The sequence below is a fragment of the Schistocerca nitens genome, chromosome 1 (genome assembly GCF_023898315.1).
Source record: "Schistocerca nitens isolate TAMUIC-IGC-003100 chromosome 1, iqSchNite1.1, whole genome shotgun sequence".
Taxonomy (NCBI): domain Eukaryota; kingdom Metazoa; phylum Arthropoda; class Insecta; order Orthoptera; family Acrididae; genus Schistocerca; species Schistocerca nitens.
The window spans coordinates 30146081-30158373 of NC_064614.1; positions in this window are offsets into that span (position 1 = coordinate 30146081).

Below are 12293 nucleotides of genomic sequence, written 5' to 3' on the forward strand. Positions count from 1 at the left end.
GAGATTGCTTTGATGCAGCTCTCCATGCTACTCTATCCTGTGCAAGCTTCTTCATCTCCCAGTATCTACGGCAACCTACATCCTTCTGAATCTGCGTAGTGTATTCATCTCTTGGTCTCCCTCTACAATTTTTACCCGCCACGCTGCCCTCCAATGCTAAATTGGTGATCCCTTGATGCCTCAGAACATGTCCTACCAACCGATCCCTTCTTCTGGTCACGTTGTGCCACAAACTTCTTTCCTCCCCAATCGTATTCAATACTTCCTCATTAGTTATGTGATCTACCCACCTAATCTTCAGCATTCTTCTGTAGCACCACATTTCGAAAGCTTCTATTCTCTTCTCGTCCAAACTATTTATCGTCCATGTTTCGCTTCCGTACATGGCTACACTCCATATAAATACTTTCAGAAACGACTTCCTGACACTTAAATCTATACTCGATGTTAAGAAATTTCTCTTCTTCAGAAACGCTTTCCTTGCCATTGCCAGTCTACATTTTATATCCTCTCTACTTCGACCATCATCAGTTATTTTGCTCCCCAAATAGCAAAACTCCTTTACTACTTTAAGTGTCTCATTTCCTAATGTAATTCCCTCAGCATCACTCCACTTAATTCGACTACATTCCACTATCCTCCTTTTGCTTTTGTTGATGTTCATCTTATATCCTCCTTTCAAGACATTATCCATTCCGTTCAACTGCTCTTCCAAGTCCTTTGCTGTTTCTGACAGAATTACAATGTCATCGGCGAACCTCAAAGTTTTTATTTCTTCTCCATGAATTTTAATACCTACTCCGAATTTTTCTTTTGTTTCCTTCACTGCTTGCTCAATATACAGATTGAATAACATCGGGGAGAGACTACAACCCTGTCTCACTCCCTTCCCAACCACTGCTTCCCTTTCATGTCCCTCGACTCTTATAACTACCATCTGGTTTCTGTACAAATTGTAAATAGCCTTTCGCTCCCTGTATTTTACCCCTGCCACCTTCAGAATTTGAAAGAGAGTATTCCAGTCAACATTGTCAAAAGCTTTCTCTAAGTCTACAAATGCTAGAAACGTAGGTTTTCCCTTTCTTAATCTAGCTTCTAAGATAAGCCGTAGGGTAAGTATTGCCTCACGTGTTCCAACATTTCTACGGAATCCAAACTGATCTTCCCCGAGGTCGACTTCTACTAGTTTTTCCATTCGTCTGTAAAGAATTCGCGTTAGTATTTTGCAGCTGTGACTTATTAAACTGATAGTTCGGTAATTTTCACATCTGTCAACACCTGCTTTCTTTGGGATTGGAATTATTATATTCTTCTTGAAGTCTGAGGGTATTTCACCTGTTTCATACATCTTGCTCACCAGATGGTAGAGTTTTGTCAGGACTGGCTCTCCCAAGGCCGTCAGTAGTTCCAATGGAATGTTGTCTACTCCGGGGGCCTTGTTTCGACTCAGGTGTTTCAGTGCTCTGTCAAACTCTTCACGCAGTATCGTATCTCCCATTTCATGTTCATCTACATCCTCTTCCATTTCCATAATATTGTCCTCAAGTACATCGCCCTTGTATAGACCCTCTGTATACTCCTTTCACCTTTCTGCCTTCCCTTCTTTGATTAGAACTGGGTTGCCATCTGAGCTCTTGATATTCATACAAGTGGTTCTCTTCTCTCCAAAGGTCTCTTTAATTTTCCTGTAGGCAGTATCTATCTAACCGCTAGTGAGACAAGCCTCTACATCCTTACATTTGTCCTCTAGCCATCCCTGCTTAGCCATTTTGCACTTTCTGTCGATCTCATTTTTGAGACGTTTGTATTCCTTTTTGCCTGCTTCATTTACTGCATTTTTATATTTTCTCCTTTCATCAATTAAATTCAATATTTCTTCTGTCACCCAAGGATTTCTACTAGCCCTCGTCTTTTTACCTACTTGATCCTCTGCTGCCTTCACTACTTCATCCCTCAAAGCTACCCATTCATCTTCTACTGTATTTATTTCCCCCATTCCTGTCAATTGTTCCATTATGCTCCCCCTTAAACTCTGTACAACATCTGGTTCTTTCAGTTAATCCAGGTCCCATCTACTTAAATTGCCACCTTTTTGCAGTTTCTTCAGTTTTAATCGACAGTTCATAACCTATAGATTGTGGTCAGAGTCCACATCTGCCCCTGGAAATGTCTTACAATTTAAAACCTGGTTCCTAAATCTCTGTTTTACCATTATGTAATCTATCTGAAACCTGTCAGTATCTCCAGGCTTCTTCCATGTATACAGCCTTCTTACGTTTATATGTTGCGTGATTAATCAGTCACGTATATCTGCATCTTTAATGTTACTTCATGTCTTCATATTAAATATTTTTAAGTAACAGCTGTAGAAGTGCCTGAGTGACGTCGTGTCTATCTGTGTAATTACTAGCAGAGACGCATCGGAAGGTACCAAATCAACTAATTCTTTCTGCGATTTATATTAGTAATATGCCAGCAACCCTTGAGAAGCAATTTTAAACGGCTTGGTCGTCAGTTGACAAGTATTTCATCTCATGATCCTCATTGTAATTTTAACACACCGATATCAGTTATTCAGTTATATACTTTCGTTGAAAACATCGATGATGAGCGCTCTATACCAGATAACCAATCAACAAAGAACGCGTGAAGAATAACCAAAGCTTCAATATCTCAGTTGGGTAACAATTCATTTTCTGATACATTTGTGCTAAGCGATTTCTGTGTCCTACAGAAATTATCTCAATAACTTTCGAAAACTTTACTGAGCCACCGAATATGCACAGGGAATATATCTTACAATAAATCTTGCAGGATGGTGTACACTACCTGCTTTAATTAATCAGCCTTTCCTAAAACCAATTTCCGGGATTATCACTATCATCCTATTCCCCTTTCTCGCGTTGAGAGGTGTCGCTAGCGAATATTTAACTCTGACTGGGCAACAGACTCCTTGAAAAGATATATGACACAAGTATCTAGGAAAATTGGTAAAGCACGTCACACAAATTTTCATTTCCGAACGTGGTATCTTATGCTGACTATATGCATCTTAAAACTTCAGTTATCGAATGATACAACTTTTTAAAACTGAACTCGGTCCGACAGACCTCGGAAGGCCCAATGGTACCGACCGACCGGCGTGTCATCCTCAATCGAGAGGCGTCACTAGATGAGAATATGGAGTGTCACGGGGTCAGCATACCTCTCTCCTCGTCTTTGTCAACTTTCGTGACCGGAGACCCTACTTTTCAGTGAAGTAGCTCCTCAGCTAGACACACAAGGGCTGCACGTCGCTTTCCTGCAGCGTTCGGCAGACTCAGGAAGTCGTCTATCCAAGTGCTATCCATGCTCGAAGCCGCATAGCTCTGGAGATCTGACGGAAACATGTTACCACTGCGGCAAGCTGGTTGGCTAAATAATTTCCTATTGACCTCTAACAGCATCATCGCATCTTGATAATAATTTCGTGATCTTGATAAGTATGTGTAACTGATGTTGCACAAGGAATTTACTTTACTTCATCCATAACTGTCCAGAAGTGTTTATTCAAAAAAGGTTCAAATGGCTCTAAGCACTATGGGACTTAACAACTGAGGTCATCAGTTCCCTAGACTTAGAACTACTTAAACGTAACTAACCTAAGGACAACACACATTCATGCCCGAGGCAGGATTCGAATCTGCGACCGTAGCAGCAGCGCGATTCCGGACTGAAGCGCCTACAACCGCTCGGTCACAGCGGCCGGCAGATGTTTATTAAAGACCTTTCATACATTGATAATGCTAATAACAATTTAACTCTCCTGCTTTAATAAAATTATTTGTGAACCTTTCTGTTAACTCTGTTTCCCCCTTTACTTTACTTTACTTCGTGTGGTTTAAGCTCGTATCCTCACCAGTAACGTTTGTGGTTTTGTTATATCGTTTAATGCGTGTGCCATGATACAAATTCACGTTTGTTAATTCATTCCTCTAACTCCTGATGTTATCGGCTATGGCTGGGCATCAGAACTGCGATTGGGCTCTGCATACTCGGTGTGTAGTAGTAATAAAGATCTAAAGAAAAATATGGCAAAGAAATCGTCAGAAGCTGGTGGATCCGGGCATCTGAGCACGTCAAAGACTAGTCGCTACCGACAATGTGGCTTCCTGTTAAGTTTTGGAAGCTACGAGACTTCGTGCGGAAGGAAACAAACTTTTCTTCGAAGAACTGGCAGTGCAGCAGGTTCCGATACAACTCGTGTTCTGCCCTGCGTGAGCTTTTCTGTACGACAATTCCAAGTCTGTTTTAGTTAACTTGGTCGCAACCATACATTAAGTTAATAAAATGAAGCTAACAATTCATTAACTATCTGAGACGTCATAGTCTGCTATCTCCGTCATACCTTCAGTTACCATGAGGGAGCTCCAAGTTAAACTTAGTGGGAACGGTTTTTTTCTTCTTCTTCTTCTTCTCCTTTGCGTTAGTGTAGAATAGAATGGAACAGCTTACGTCGTTTTTTTGCTTTACATCTATTTTTATGAACAACTCGGATAATAGTAATGAGTTCACGCTCACGGGCTAAGATTTAATTTACTTGCTTATGTAGCATACAACGAAAATAAGAGTGCTTGGCTCCAAGGAATGGTAGAAATCTTGGTTAATAATAAAGTAAGTACCCTTTCGTCTATGGAAAGGGTCAACACAATTAAGTAATCGAATTTCTCTGTCTCAGCGGTAAACTTTAAAAATGCGTGCAAGGCAGTGAAGGTGTTAGGAATCTGCCACTCAATACTCAATATTGATATTAACATGTAATTTTCGCAGCATCACTGCGTTATTTCAGTGTATGACTTTTAACATCTGTTTTTGTATTGCGTGTTTCATACCACAGATCTGATGATGCCTTTTTATCGAAATGTGTCAAGAGGCGATAAATAAAAAAATATTTTGGCGACCAATACAAGTACCAGGTGATCAAAAAGTTAGTATAAATTTGAAAATTGAATAAATCACGGAATAATGTAGATAGAGAGGTACAAATTGACAGACATGCTTGGAATGACATGGGGTTTTATTAGAACCAAAAAAATACCAAAGTTCAAAATTGTCCGAGAGATGGCGCTTCATCTGATCAGAATAGCAATAATTAGCATAACAAAGTAAGACAAAGCAAAGATGATGTTCTTTACAGAAAATGCTCAATATGTCCACCACCATTCCTCAACAATACCTGTATTCGAGGAATAATGTTGTGAACAGCACTGTAAAGCATGGTGAGGCATTGGCGTCGGATGTTGTCTTTCAGCATCCCTAGAGACGTCGGTCGATCACGATACACTTGCGACTTCAGGTAACCCCAAAGCCAATAATCGCACGGACTGAGGTCTGGGGACCTGGGAGGCAAAGCATGATGGAAGTGGCGGCTGAGCACACGATCATCACCAAACGACGAGCGCAACAGATTTTTCACGTGTCTGATAATACAGCTTCACTAAAAGCGCCTTTTCAGGTAACGTCAACATGCTGCGACTGCTGGCGCATCTGATTCTCTCTCTCATTACAGCTCCTTTTATACACGATTGTCATGCACAGTCACTGACGAATTTGCTGTCCAGCGCCATCTGTCGGACATTTTGTGAACTTTGTTTTTTTTTTCGGTTCTAATAAAACCCCATGTCATTCCAAGCATATGTGTCAATTTTTACCTCTCTATCTACATTATTCCGTGGTTTATTGAGTTTTCAAGTTTATACTGACTTTTTGGTCAACCGGTACTTTGCCATTTAGTTAACATTCAATAAAATTTACGAAATCATTAGTAAGTAACTTCTTCATCGGTGAAGGTTTCCAGTTCAGCGAAAAGTATGTTACGAATGTAATACCTAAACAGTAGTAAAGACTTCTGTACATAAAGCTTACGAATTTTAAAAATTCAGTAAATCTGAAAATATTTACTGGGAAATAAAATGTTATTATCCATTCCTGGAAACTTTTGCTATCACTGAGAGCATCCTACACTGTATTAAATAAAGTCGAATGACACTATTCACTGCTGCTTCCATTCTTTCTGTATTGTCATATAAACATCTGTTTGTATTCTCGGTAAACACTGTCATTTGTGACAAAGGGAGGCGCTTTTAATAACACAGCGGAAATCTGCTGGTTTGACAGTTCACGCTGTACGTGCGAGCAGCTCGCCTGTTTTGCGCGGAATTCCACTGCTCTGCTGCAACGGACATACAGCGACATGCCAACACCGGCATTCCATTCTGCCTGGCAACGTCGCACCCACGCCTGATACGTCGCACATTGCTTCCCTTTGCCCCCCCCCCCCTCTGCCAGTTGCATTGTGTGGTACTACGCGCTTCGACACGAGGCGTTGTTTAATCAGACTGGCAGTATACAGGGTGTTACAAAAAGGTACGGCCAAACTTTTTCAGGAAACATACCTCACACACAAATAAAGAAAAGATGTTATGTGGACATGCGTCCGGAAACGCTTACTTTCCATGTTAGAGCTCATTTTATTACTTCTCTTCAAATCACATTAATCATAGAATGGAATGACACAGCAACAGAACGTACCAGCGTGACTTCAAACACTTTGTTACAGGAAATGTTCAAAATGTCCTCTGTTAGCGAGGATACATGCACCCACCCTCTGTCGCATGGAATCCCTGATGCGCTGATGCAGCCCTGGAGATTGGCGTATTGTATCACAGCCGTCCACAATACGAGCACAAAGAGTCTCTACATTTGGTACCGGGGTTGCGTAGACAAGAGCTTTCAAATGCCCCCATAAATGAAAGTCAAGAGGGTTGAAGTCAGGAGAGCGTGGAGGCCATGGAATTGGTCCGCCTCTACCAATCCATCAGTCACCGATTCTGTTGTTGAGAAGCGTACGAACACTTCGACTGAAATGTGCAGGAGCTCCATCGTACATGAACCACATGTTGTGTCGTACTTGTAAAGGTACATGTTCTAGTAGCACAGGTAGAATATGCCGTGTGAAATCATGATAACGTGCTCCATTGAGCGTAGGTGGGAGAACATGGGGCCCAATCAAGACATCACCAACAATGCCTGCCCAAACGTTCACAGAAAATCTGTGTTGATGACGCGATTGCACAATTGCGTGCGGATTCTCGTCAGCCCACACATGTTGATTGTGAAAATTTACAATTTGATCACGTTGGAATGAAGCCTCATCCGTAAAGAGAACATCTGCACTGAAATGAGGATTGACACATTGTTGGATGAACCATTCGCAGAATTGTACCCTTGGAGGCCAATCAGCTGCTGATAGTGCCTGCACACGCTGTACATGGTACGGAAACAACTGGTTCTACCGTAGCACTCTCCATACAGTGACGTGGTCAACGTTACCTTGTACAGCGGCAACTTCTCTGACGCTGACATTAGAGTTATCGTCAACTGCACGAAGAATTGCCTCGTCCATTGCAGGTGTCCTCGTCGTACTAGGTCTTCCCCAGTCGCGAGTCATAGGCTGGAACGTTCCATGCTCCCTAAGACGCCGATCAATTGCTTCGAACGTCTTCCTGTCGGGACACCTTCGTTCTGGAAATCTGTCTCGATACAAACGTACCGCGCCACGGCTACTGCCCCGTGCTAATCCATACATCAAATGGGCATCTGCCAACTCCGCATTTGTAAACATTGCACTGACTACAAAACCACGTTCGTGATGAACACTAACCTGTTGATGCTACTTACTGATGTGCTTAATGCTAGTACTGTAGATCAATGAGTCGCATGTCAACACAAGCACCGAAGTCAACATTACCTTCCTTCAATTGGGCCAACTGGCGGTGAATCGAGGAAGTACAGTACATACTGACGAAACTAAAATGAGCTCTAACATGGAAATTAATCGACACATGTCCACATAACATCTTTCCCTTATTTGTGTGTGAGGAATGTTTCCTGAAAGTTTGGCCGTACCTTTTTGTAACATGCTGTATGTTTCAATAGCAAACACTTGAAAAGAACGCCGGCCGCTGGTGGCCGAGCGGTTCTGGCGCTACAGTCTGGAACCGCGCGACCGCTACGGTCGCAGGTTCGAATCCTGCCTCGGGCATGGATGTGTGTGTTGTCCTTAGGTTAGTTAGGTTTAAGTAGTTCTAAGTTCTAGGGGACTTATGACCTCAGCAGTTGAGTCCCATAGTGCTCAGAGCCATTTGAACCATTTTTTTGAAAAGAACGGTGCCTGACTGCTGTAATTTTCACAGCTGTATCAGTATTGAAAATGTTAATGACCCCCCCCCCCCAATCTCAAACTCACAGCAGTTGTTTAAGTTTCGTAATCAGTGACGTCATAAGCAGCAACGAGAGAGAAAAAGTTTCTGATTGTACTTAACTGCTCCTTGTTTCACGGTTAAGTAGTTCCATGCGCCTACAGAGTGGCCCGTAAATGAGCAATAATTTCGGTGAAAATGAAAAGAGGCTAGAAAGATCAGTGCGACAGAGAGGAATGTCTGTTGTACAGGGTGAGTCACGAGGAAAGGTACATGCTTTCAGGAGTGATGGTTTTAGTGATTCTGAACAAAAAATCTCATATGGACGTATGCCCTATTCCAAATGGTTTCTCAATAGAACACATTTAATATCACTTTTTTACGTTTTTCTTGAATATCTCGAAAACTGGACCCTCCAGCGAAAACGTGTCACAGTACGGAATTAAACTATATTAAATGTTTTCGCTGCAGTTTTAGAGTAATTCAAGAAAAGCTTACAAAAGTAATATTAAATGTGATCTATCTCGAAACCATTCAGAATAGTGCATACTCCCATACGAAGTTATTTGTTCAGAATCACAAATACTATCACCCCTCAAAGGATGTACCATTCCTCCTGACTCACCCTGTATATGTTTTAATCCGATAAAATGAAATGTGTTTGGCAAAGCAGTTAAGCATTCTCAGATGAGACTGTCGTGTTGGGGAAGGATTTGGAAGGAAATCGACCATGTCATTTACAAACGAATTTTGCAATAAAGGACTTTTACCTTAAGCGAGCTAGAGAAAACATAGGAAGGCTAAATCTTGATGCCAGCTCATTGTTTCGTGCATTGCCTCACTCTGCCTAATTATCAAAATCGTGGGGCCAGTCGCAGAGAAGTAGTTTGTTTTCACCGTTTTTTTAATTAGGTAGTACCTGCATTGATAGGTGGTGTAATTAATATTTACACGTTTTCTTTTAGAGCTAAAACACGTAATGAAAATATACAAATCAGCAGCTTTTTTATGGTAAATTCTCGAATCTTACGAGTGATTGTTGGTGCTATTGGTTTGCAGATCACAGAAAAAAATGGCTCTGAACACTGTGGGACTTAACATCTGAGGTCATCAGTCCCCTAGACTTAGAACTATTTAAACGTAACTAACCTAAGGACATCACACGCATCCATGCCCGAGGCAGATTTCGAACCTGCGACCGTAGCGGTCGCGCAGCTCCAGAGTGAAGCGCCTAGAACTGCTCGGCTACACCGGCCGGCGCAGATTACAGAAACAGAACGAAATTTTATTTCGACGTTTCAGCATAGAAGTGGTTCATTAATCGTCAAAATTATTATTTAACCTTAGCAAACCAGTAGTTATAAAGTTGTTTATTCACTCACAAATCGTGTGCGAATGAATATATTGTATATTTCAGCTCGGTGTCTCAATAAATCATGATTCAGTATACAACAAAACAAAACTAAAAGTTAACAAATTTTTTCATGCACGCATATGACTACTTACATCCACATCTATACTCTGCAAACCACCATGAAGCGCATGGCAGAGGTTACGCCCCATTGTAAGAGTTATTACGGCTTGCCAGCCGGAGTGGCCGTGCGGTTCTAGGCGCTACAGTCTGGAACCACGAGACCGCTAAGGTCGCAGGTTCGAATCCTGCCTCGAGCATGGATGAGTGTGATGTCATTAGGTTAGTTAGGTTTAAGTAGTTCTAAGTTCTAGGGGACTGATGACCTCAGATGTTAAGTCCCATAGTGCTCAGAGCCATTTGAACCATTTTTTTACGGCTTGCACCTGTTCCATTCACGTAGGGAGCGCGGAAAGAAAATTATGCCTCTGTGCTTGTAGTAATTATTCTAGTTTTGTCCTCGCGATCCATATGTGAGCAATACGTAGAGCGTTGTAGTTTATTTAAAGCCATTTCTTGAAACTTTGTTAGTAGACTTGCTCGGGATAGTTTATGTCTGTCTTCAAGAGTCTGTCAGTTCAGCTTCTTCAGTACCGGTGTAACACTCTCCCAGAGATCAGACAAACCCGTGATCGTTCGTGCTGCCCCTCACTGTATACGTTTAATATCCCCTGTTAGTCCTGTTTGGTATGGGTCGCACACATTTCAGCAATACTGTAGAATGGATCGCACGAGTGATATGTAAACAATCTCCTTTGTATACTGATTGTATTTCCCCAGTATTCTACCAATAAACCGAAGTCAACCACCTGCTGTACGCTTCACTGAGGCTACGTGATCATTCCATTTCATACCCCTACAAAGTGGTACGCACATGTATTTGTATGAGTCGGCTGATTCCAACTGTGACTTATTGCTATTGAAGTCGGAGAAGTCTGCACTATTTTACATTTTTGAACATTTAAAGCAAGTTGCATCACTTTGAAATCATATCAAGATATGACTGAATATTTATGCAGCTTCTTACAGATTACAGCACCATCCGCCAAAAGTGTGTGGTTACTATTAATATTGCCCGCAAGGTCATAAATGTACAACATGAACAACAAGGGTCCCAACACACTCCCCTTGGGCACACCGGAAGTTGCTTCTACAACTGACGATTACTCTCGAACCAAGATAACATGTTGTGTCCATCCTACCAAAATTCCTCAAACCACTCGCAAATTTCACTTGATACCCCATATGACCGTACGTTTGACAATGAGCTCAGGTGTGGTACTGAGTCAAATGCTTTTCGGAAAAAAAGAAATATTACAGCTACCTAACTGCCTTAAGCCAAATCTTTCAGTATGTTATACGAGAAAAGTGTGAATTTGGTTTCACAAGATCGATATTTTCGGTATCAATGCTGTTTTCCATAAAGGAGGTCACTCTGTTCAAGATATTGTGTTTGAGCTCAGAATTTGTTCTAATATTCTGCAAGAAATCAATATCAAGGATGCTGGACGGTAGTTCTGTGGATCGCTGCCACCATCCTTCTTGTAGACGGGTGTGACCTATGCTTTCTCCCAACTACTGGGCAAGGCTGGGCAAGGTTTTTTGTTCGACTGATCTGCGATAGATTATAGCTAGAAGAAGGGCTAACTCAGCCGCAAATTCAGTGTACAATCAATCAATTATGGATTCCATTGGTTACTGTAGTTTTGTTCAACTTTAACGTTCTTAGCTTTTTTTCAGCACCACTGACGTTAGTACTTATTTTCTCTGTGTTACGAGGATGAAATTGGGACAATTATCTTGGTTTCTCCTTTGTTAAGCGACATTTGAAAACAGAGTCAAGCATTTCAGCTTTTACTTTACTACCCACAGGTTCCTTTCCTGTCTCTTTCGCTCGAACTGAACACTAGAGTCACAAACAGCCATTACATACGACCAGAATTTCTTTGGGTTTCGAGAAAAATCATTTGACAATATTCAGCCACGGAAATCATTGAAGGCTATACGCATTGCTCTTTTGACAGCCAAACGCGTTTCATTCAGCATCTTTCTCTCTACAGTCCTATACTTCGTTTTATACTTGTTATGCAGAAGTCTCTATTTCTTTAGAAGTTTCTTCACAACTTCCAGAACTCGTTCTGCGTTAATATCTAATGGTTAGAAGATATATAGACTGTTTCAGCTCACAACATAAGTGTGTCAAATGAAAAGATGTCAATATTACGCAGCACACATCTTGTGCTCACTGTTTGCTGTTATATGCATTAAGATGTGAAAGTACAGTGCCGAAGGTGTTTTATCATGCACTTTCATTAGGCTTTTAACAACCTTTGTTCAGACATGTTGTGACCTCGACATACTTTTTAATTAATAGCGAGTTTTTTGAACAGACTGACGGTTCCGCCATTGGTAGTCCCTTGTCGCCCTTGGTAGCCAGTTTATTTTTGGAAGAGCTGGAATCCGCTATCTTAAAGCCCAAAGTATTCTGGAGATACGTTGATGACAAATTTGGAGTGTGCTCCCTTGGTGAAGATATATTACAAGATTTTTAAACCCTCTGAATTCCATCCATGGACAAATCCAGTTTACAATGGAAATTGGAAATGAGAGATGCCTTCCAATTTTGGATAGTTTGTTTTTAG